Raw genomic sequence first — 8,423 nt, 5'->3', positions numbered from 1 at the left:
TTTCCCCATTCTCTCCATTTCTCTCTACGTTCCCTATTTTCCCTGTTCCTCTCTTCTCATTCTCTCAATTCCTCTCCTTTCACCATTATCTCCGTTCCACTCTCCTTTTCCTATTCTCTCCATTCCTCTCTCCTTTCCCCATTCTATCTGTTCCACTCTCCTTTCTCTATTCTCTCCATCCTTCCTCCTTCCACATTCTCCCTCTACATTCTCCCTCTCCATCTTCTACTTTCCCCATTCCAACCACTCTGTCTCCCCATTATCCCACTCCCCTCCTCTCAGTCTCCCTCTACCATTCCCTCCCTCCTCTCCCCATTCACTCCCTGCATTCTCCGTGTTCTCCTGACCCCACTCCTATCTCCATCATCCCTCTCCTTTGCTCTACTTTTCTCATTCTCCCATACCCATCCTTCCACCTCACTCCCATCCTTTCCCTTCTCTTACTCCCATCCTTCACCCTCTCTCTCGTCCTTCCCCCTCACATTCCCATCCTTCTCCCTCTCACCCCTACCCTTCCACTCAACCCCACACTACCCCTTCACCCTCTTCCCCTCACCCCTTCCCTTCCACTCAACCCCAACCTTCCCCCTCACCCCATCCTTCTCTCCCTCACCGAATCCCTCCCCTCCCTTTCACCCCCATTCTTCCCCATGACACTCCCACCCTTCCACTTCATCCATATCCTACACAACACCCCAAATCCCCCCAGCCCCAATCACTCTGCCTCGCATTCACCCTCGATCCCCCACTCTCAGCTCCCAATCACTCCCCTGACCCCATCACACCTCCTCACACTCCCATCCTCACTTCACTCTCCTTTTCCCTCATCTCTACTCCTATCCCCCTCCTCCTGTCCTTCCCCTTCACCCCTACCCTTCCACTCAAACCTACCCTACCCCTTCACCCTGTTCCCCATCCTTCCCCCCTCATCCCTCACCCCATCATACCCCTCACCACTATCTTTCTCCCTCCCCCACCCATCCTTTCCCCATTACCCTTGCATCCTCTCCCCTCACCCCATCCTTTCTCCTCACCTCACTCCCATCCTTCCTCATTCCCCCTCAGCCCTACCCTTCCACAACCCCATCCTACCCCTTCATCTTCCCCATCCCCCCAAACCCTGACCTCCCTAGCCTCTCAATTCCTCCACCTCCCCATCCCCTCAATTCCCCAACCCCCAATTCCTGCATCCCGCCACCACCCCATCCTCTGCCCCATTCCCCTTCCTCCCCATCCTTCCACCTCCCTTATTCTCCTGCTCCATTCAACTCACCATTCCCCATCCCTTCACAATGCCACCTTCATCCCCCATTTCCGATCATCTTGGTGGCTCATTCCCATCTCTTCCTTGCACTGATTCCAGCCTCTCATTCCACAATTCCCCTTCCCCACTGTCCCTCCCTCCCTCATTCCCCTTCCCCCTTTCTTCCTCCCTCCCCACTTTCTGAACGGGGAGTTCATTCCCCTTCTTTCTTCCCTCATGATTTCTTTCCCTCCTCTTTATTCTCCATAACCCTCCTACCCCACTCCTTTTCACACCCCTCATCCATCTCCTATTCCCTCCCTCTGCCTCTTCCCACCCTCACGCCCCCACTCTGACGTCTCGCCCTGTGATTGGGACACAGGCCCGGCTATAAGCGGCCGCCCTGCGGTTCCCCTCACTCTGGAGTTCAGGAGCTTCTCTATCCGAGAGGGCTGTGAGGACATCACAACCTGGTGAGTACCGGCGGAGGCCGGCCTGGCTCTCGGACTCGGCCACGGTGACCGGGTGTCACCGCCCCGCAGTCCCGCCTGAGCCAGCCGGCTGTCGGTGAGCAGCTGGATCCCGGGGCCTGCCATTGAGCGCCTGCCTATTCTTGGCTTGCGGCAGCGCCGGCTGCAGGCTGGCCGGGCCTGGGGTCGGGTTGGGAGCGGGGCCGGAGTGTGGCGGCTTGTGTGGTGCGGCGACCCGGTGTGAGGCGGCCGGCGGCCGGCAGCCAGCAGCCGCGCTCCCCGCCACCCCGTGCCGCTACTCATTTTTTTTCCGCTGCGCGAGAGCCGCTGGGATAAGAGCTACGTGTCAGCACTGCGCAGGCGCACAAACTCTGCGAAGTTTTTCCAAAGTTTTTTTCGCCTTAAAGTTTTCTTTTTTCTTTTTCTGTTCCCCCTCCCCCCAAAAAAATCCTAGTGACAGAGTGACCTGATTTGAAGCCCCCCCCCTTTTTTGCCCGACTTATGATCATTGAGATCTTCAGTAATTGAAATATTTAGAAGTACTGGTGTTTGTTTTTTCTACTGAAACAAAAGTGATTATGCAATGAATTTTGCTACGTGGAATAATTCAGAACAGGTCTGGGGTGAATATGCCTGAGATTTCTGCAATCTGCATTTAAAGCCCTTGCCCGGTTTTACAGTTTTACAATTGTCTTCTCCAATTTTTTTTCCAGATTTTTCCCATATTATTATTTTTTGGTTGTTTCAGCCGTTTATCGGCTTGTCTGGTGACGTTGTCACTTTCTGAAGCAGTTTATGGGATGGGCTCTGAAAGGGCAATCTGTTCTTGGCTTGCAAGTTTTCCCATACTGGCATTAGGTGCTGATATTTTTTTTTCTCTTCTGAGTTATATGATTACGTGAAGATGTTAATTCAAAGTGCCAGGATTGCGGAATTGGAGTACAGACCAGTTTACTGATTTGTTTTTACAATATATCATTATCGTACAGTAAATGTTCATTAACTTTCATGTCAATTCATTTTTTCGCTTTCCCCTCAGTTGTCGTTACCCAGTGATTGCTCCTAGCATTTTTATGATCTGAATTCAGTTCGTCGCCAAAAGATTGTATGTGTGGCACCATAATCTGCCACATGTATACATCACGCAAGAATTAATCTTTCATGGTATATACATGTGGATCAGCTGATGTACCTTTCCAGCCAGTATGAAAATAGATGAATGATTTTTAAGAGTAAAATTCACCCCCACTTGTACCTTTTTGAAGTATTTGTTCTGAGATGGTATATTTAATCACTTGTGTTGGTGCTGTGTGCCATGAAACTTAAGTTGATCGATTCCTGTAAGCTTGTTTATTTTTATACACGTTAACTGCGTTTCTAAATCAGTCATTCTGGTTACACACAAGTGTGCATGGTCTTTAACTTGTTTTTTACTCACCCATTTCTTTGTCTGCTAACGTACCTAGATTCCATTTTGTTGCAGAGTGCCACGGTAGCATTGAGATTAGTGTGATCTTATTACAGCTTGAGCTTCGGAGTTCAATCCCGGTGCCATCTGTAAGGAGTTCGTACGTTCACTCCGTGAACTATGAAGGTTTCCTCATGAGTCTAACGATGTACCGGTCATTGTCAATTTTCCTCTGATTTAGGCTAGTGTTAGACATCTGGGTAGTGCAGCTCACTGGGCCAGCAGGACCTGTTCCCCCTGTATCTGAATAAAAGTAAACCCCTGATCAATGCAAAGTGGCTGGAATTCTCTGAAATAACATTTTACAATTTCACACAATTTCTTTTGACATGAGTCTTATTAATTTGGCCAATTTTCATTGCGAAACGAATTCATTCTTAATGAAGTAGTATCCGAACTGTAAGATTACAGAGCTGAAATTTATTGAACTGTTTTGCATTTTTCCATTGTTTTGTAATAAGAAATAGTTTGAACATTGTACTTGTAGTGCAGAAGCAGCCTATTCTCCAGTCTGTCACTATTTGTGTTGCGAATAAACGTCTTCCAATTTATTTCTAAGTGCTTTCATATTTTCCCCATCCCCTCCCCCCGCCTGCTGTTTGCCTTAATTGTGTGGTACCAAGTTCCACGTTGTGTGAATGTGAGAACACTAAAAGGCCATTCACTCTTGAGTCAGCTGTGCCGTTCCATAGATCATAGCTAATCCGTTCTTGGTCTAGGCTCAACTTGCCTGTTCCCATAATCCCCTTATACTCAGAAAAATCTAGCTGTTTTTCTTTTTGAGATGTACAACGAAACATTCCTTTGGCAGGCTAGGATATTTTCAGATTAAAGCTCTTGTGTACATACCCACAATGCATTTTGCCATCTGTTTTATCTACTTCCATATAATATTTCTCTCACTAGCTTTCCTTAACGCATGAAATGCGCCAACGTCTTGAGTAGTGATTGGGCTTAAGTTACCATAGTCAGGGGAACGAATTTGGAATTAATTTTCGGCAAAGGTATGACCCCTAGTAGTGGGGCAAACGAGTAGGGAATGTAAAAGGGGGCTAACATGTTTTTTCCCCCTGGAGGAAAAAGCACCTCAGTTCTTGAATTTATTTTTGTGCATACAAACACTTCACTTTGATCAGAATTTTAAAGTTGGCCGTTGTGCTCAGTGTTAACAGTTCTTTTAACATTTCTTTCCAACTTGGGCTGTCCACGTCTGCTCACAGAGCAAACACATTCTCCTGTTAGTTTTCCATGCAACCTGTTCTCTCCACGTTCCCATCAACTTTTCCCCAGATTCTACTGCTTAGCTGCATGCTATGGGCAATTTATGTCCAAAAGAATAGATAGCACCCTGGGTCAGGATTGAACCCAGGTCACGATGGTACTAGCTACACCTAAAAGAACTGCAGCTTTTGTGATTGCTCCCAGACATTTTTCTTTTCCTTTCTGTGTAGGTGGCATGATAGCGTAGTGGTTAGCACAAAGCTTTACAGTACCGGTGACCTGGGTTCAATTCCTGTCGCTGCCTGTAAGGACTTTGTACATTCTTCCTGTGACCGGGTGTGTTTCCTCTCACAGTCCAAAGGCGTACAAGTTAGTAGGTTAATTGTTCTGCAACTAGTCTAGGATTAAATCGGGATCATTGGGGAGTGTGGCTTGAAGAGCCTATTGCAAGTTGTATCATGATAAAATAAACTTGAAATGGTGGGAGAGCATTTTTGATTTACTTAACTGGTTTTTAAAAAATGAGTAATTGTAGTTGCTCGATGATTTTACCTATTGTCAAATTGCAGCTTTTCTTTGGTATTTCAAAATGGTGCTTGAGTAATCTGCCAGTCTGCTCTTGTCTACCGTTTGTGTGATTTGATTTATCAGTAAGAATTAATGCCTTATTTACTGTTTTCTTTAATAGACATTGGTTGTCTCAGAATCAGGTTTATTATCACTAAATTGTGAAATTATTGTGAAATTTGTTTTGCAGCAACAGTACAGTGCAAGATTTAAAAACTGCTTTAAGTTGCAAAATAATTAGTGCAAAGATGAATAACAGGGTATTGTTTGGACTGTTCAGAAGTCTGATGGCAGAGGGGAGCAGACATGTTGAGAGTGGGTACCACTTGATGTTAGTAACAGGAAGAGGCCACGTCCTGGATGATGGATGTAGTCTTCCTGTGACACTGCCTCACGATGCCCTCTTTGGTGGGGAGGGTTGTGTTGTGTCCGTGATGGAACTGGCTGAGTCTCCAATTCTTCTGTAATTTCATGCACTTGAGCTTCTGCACCAGTGGAACCTGCTGTAACATTTTCAAACTACATGAAGAGAACAGCCTGCCCTCACTTTGTATTCCCCACTCCGAGGAGAACAGCCTCAACTTGACATTTTTTTTTCCCCATGAATCTTTTCTGGAACCTTCTAATTCCTTTACTTTCTTCCTACATGTGAAGCTTAACATTTGATATTAAGCAGCTTGTGGAAGTTCAGTATGCATTCTCTACTTTATGCTGTGATACTTGAGCTCAGATTTGTATGACTTGTGAATTGCTTGCTTAATGTGCCCTCCCATTTGCATTAGGTTGTGTATCCGTACCTGCAGAGTTCCCTGTACCTCCTGCAACGCCTGGCTTTGTAGTTCTCGGCATGCCGCTAGCCATTCTACCAGCTTGTATCCTCCTACAATTCATCATTAACCCTTTACAGCCCATAGTATAGGTTGACTATCCCTTATTCAAAATGCTTGGGGCCGGAAGTGTTTCAGGTTTTGGGATGTATAATGAGATAGCTTGTGGTCTCCATCATTCGCAACTCTGAATTTGTGCTACCGTAAGCAGTCTTTGATATACCCTTGTTCATCACAGTTATGTACTTAACAGTGAAATCTTATTACACACCATGAAAATACAGTGTGTGTAGGGTAACAAATACAGTTTCAACCAAATACCTGAATCAGCTGTTGAACACTAACAAACAATGGCAGGCGTTCCATCTCCCCTATAATGCCCAGTTTTGGTTAAAACGTTACAGTACACTTTTTTTTAAGCTTCACTATCGAATTGGTGGAAGAAGCCTCACATTTTTTTAAGAAGTTTTTGCAGGAATTTTACAGTGGCACAGTCATGATTCATTAGCAAGAACAAATAAAAATAAGATGACGACAAGCAGAGTGGCCTTTTTTTTGGAGTGATTCCAGGTTAGAGGGGAGGATTGGGCAAGGTGAGTGTCTACTTAGTTTCTCATTTTCTTGTCCGTTAGTGCTTAATTAGAGCACTGAGGACTCTGTTGTGAATTGCTGGAATTCTGGGAGACCTCCAGCCTCCCGGATAACCACATCTGCACCAGGTGCATTGAGCTGCAGCTCCTTAGAGAACGTGTTTAGGAACTGGAGCTTCAGCTCAATGACCTGCACCTCATGGAAAACCGAGGAGATGACAGGCAGGAGCTACAGGGAGGTAGTTATTCCTCCCTGAGTTGCCGGAGCAGGTAACAGGGTGACTGTCAGGAGAGGGAAGGGAAATGGACAGCCAGTGCAGTCCAAAGCTACCCCTGTGGCTTTGCCCCTCAATAAGAAGTGTATTGTTTGGGTGCTGTTGAGGGGGATGACTTACTAGGGGGTTGAGGAGAGGGCAGCTGCAGTGACCAGGTCTATGGTACTTTGGCCCAGAAAGCTAGTGGGGAAGAAGAGGACTGCAATAGTGATAAGGGATTCCACAGTTAGAGAAGAAATGAGATTCTATGGATGCTGTGGAGACACTGGTGTGGGTGGCCAGGGCTTCATAGTTCTGGATGATTGGGATCTCTTCTGGGGAAGCTATGACCTGTACGAAAGTGACAGGTTACACCTGAACTTGAAGGGGATTGATATCCTTGCAGGTGGGTTCTGTTAGAGGTGTTGGGGTGGTTTTGGCTAATTTGTCCGGGATGGGAACCAGAGTGATAGGGCTGTTGGGTTTCAAGCAGAGGCAGTGTGTAGCAAGACTGCCGGGAAGGGTAGGCAGATAGATAATAGGGCAAAATGGCAGTCGTAGGATGAGTTGCAGTGTTGAAAAGGGTGATTGGATACAGGACTGAAGGTGTTACATTTGAATGTACACAGTATATGGAATAAGGTAGGTGATCTTAGAGATTAGCAGGTATGACATCGTGGGCATCACTGAGTCATGGCTGAAAGAGGATTATAATTGGGAGCTGAATATCTTTAAGGATGTACATTGTATCAAAAGAACAGGCAGGTAGGCAGAGGGGGTGGCATGGCTCTGGTTAAAACATGAAATCAAATTCTTAGAGCTGACAGAGGTTTGGAAGATGTAGAATCCTTGTAGGTAGAAACTAAGGGTAAAAGTTCCCTGATGGGAGTTGCATACAGGCCTCCAAATAGTAGCCAGAATGTGGAATACAAATTGCAACAGGAGAGAAGCTGTGGTTTCAGAATATTTGGAGGCACAGTAAAAAGGCCGAAGTTAGCATGGTTTCCTTAATGGAAAATCTTGTCTGACAAATCTGTTGGAATTCTTTGAGGAGATAATAAACAGGATAGACAAAGGAGAATTGGTGGATGTTGTGGACTTGGATTTTCAGAAGGCCTTTGACATGATGTCATGCATGCGGGTGCTTAACAAGCTATGAACCCATGGTATTACAGGAGAGACAGTAGCATGGATAATTAGCTGATTGGCAGGAGGCAAGGAGCGGAAATAAAGGGAGATTTTTCTGATTGGCTGTCAGTAATTAATTGTGCTGTGCCTGGGTCTGTGTTGGGACCTCTTCATTTTTACTTTCTATGTCAATGATTTTGATGACAACCAAGTTTGTGGACGATATGAAGATGGGTGGAGAGGCAGGTAGTGTTGACAGATTTTTGATAATGGGCAATGTATTGGCAGATGGAATACAGTGTTGAGAAATGTACGGTTATCCACTTTAGTAGAAGGAATAAAAGTGTATACTATTTTCTAAACGAGATGATCATTCAAAAATCTGAGGTGCAATTGGGTGTGCTCATGCAGTATTCCCTAGAAGTTAATTTGTAGGTTGAATCAGTGGTAAGGAAGGCAAGTACAATGCTGGCATTCATTTTGAGAGAACTTGAATGCAATGCCTAATCTGTATAAGGCACTAATGAGGCTTTACTTGGAGAATTGTGAGCGTATTTGGGCCGTTATTTATAAAACAGTTCAGGGTTCATTGGAGAAGGTCTCAGGAGGTTCAGAAGAATGATTACAGGAATGAAAGGGTTATCATATGAGGAGC

The 8,423-nt window shown here is 45.4% G+C and overlaps 1 protein-coding gene across 2 annotated transcripts in view; it reads left to right on the top strand.

The window, feature by feature from the left end:
* The first annotated feature begins 1,608 nt into the window (after nucleotides 1–1,608).
* Nucleotides 1,609–8,423, top strand: part of hdlbpa (high density lipoprotein binding protein a) — a 51,435-nt gene continuing 44,620 nt past the window's right edge. The window contains exon 1 of one of the 2 annotated variants that reach the window (XM_059950919.1): nucleotides 1,609–1,716. The gene's annotated coding sequence lies outside the window, so the exon portion shown is untranslated. The remainder of the gene's footprint in view (nucleotides 1,717–8,423) is intronic. The other variant, XM_059950928.1, reaches the window with a different exon arrangement.

The sequence above is a fragment of the Hypanus sabinus genome, chromosome 2, assembly GCF_030144855.1.
Source record: "Hypanus sabinus isolate sHypSab1 chromosome 2, sHypSab1.hap1, whole genome shotgun sequence".
Lineage (NCBI taxonomy): Eukaryota > Metazoa > Chordata > Chondrichthyes > Myliobatiformes > Dasyatidae > Hypanus > Hypanus sabinus.
The sequence above is the reverse complement of the archived record's forward strand: the minus strand, read 5'-3'. Positions and strand labels throughout refer to the sequence as shown.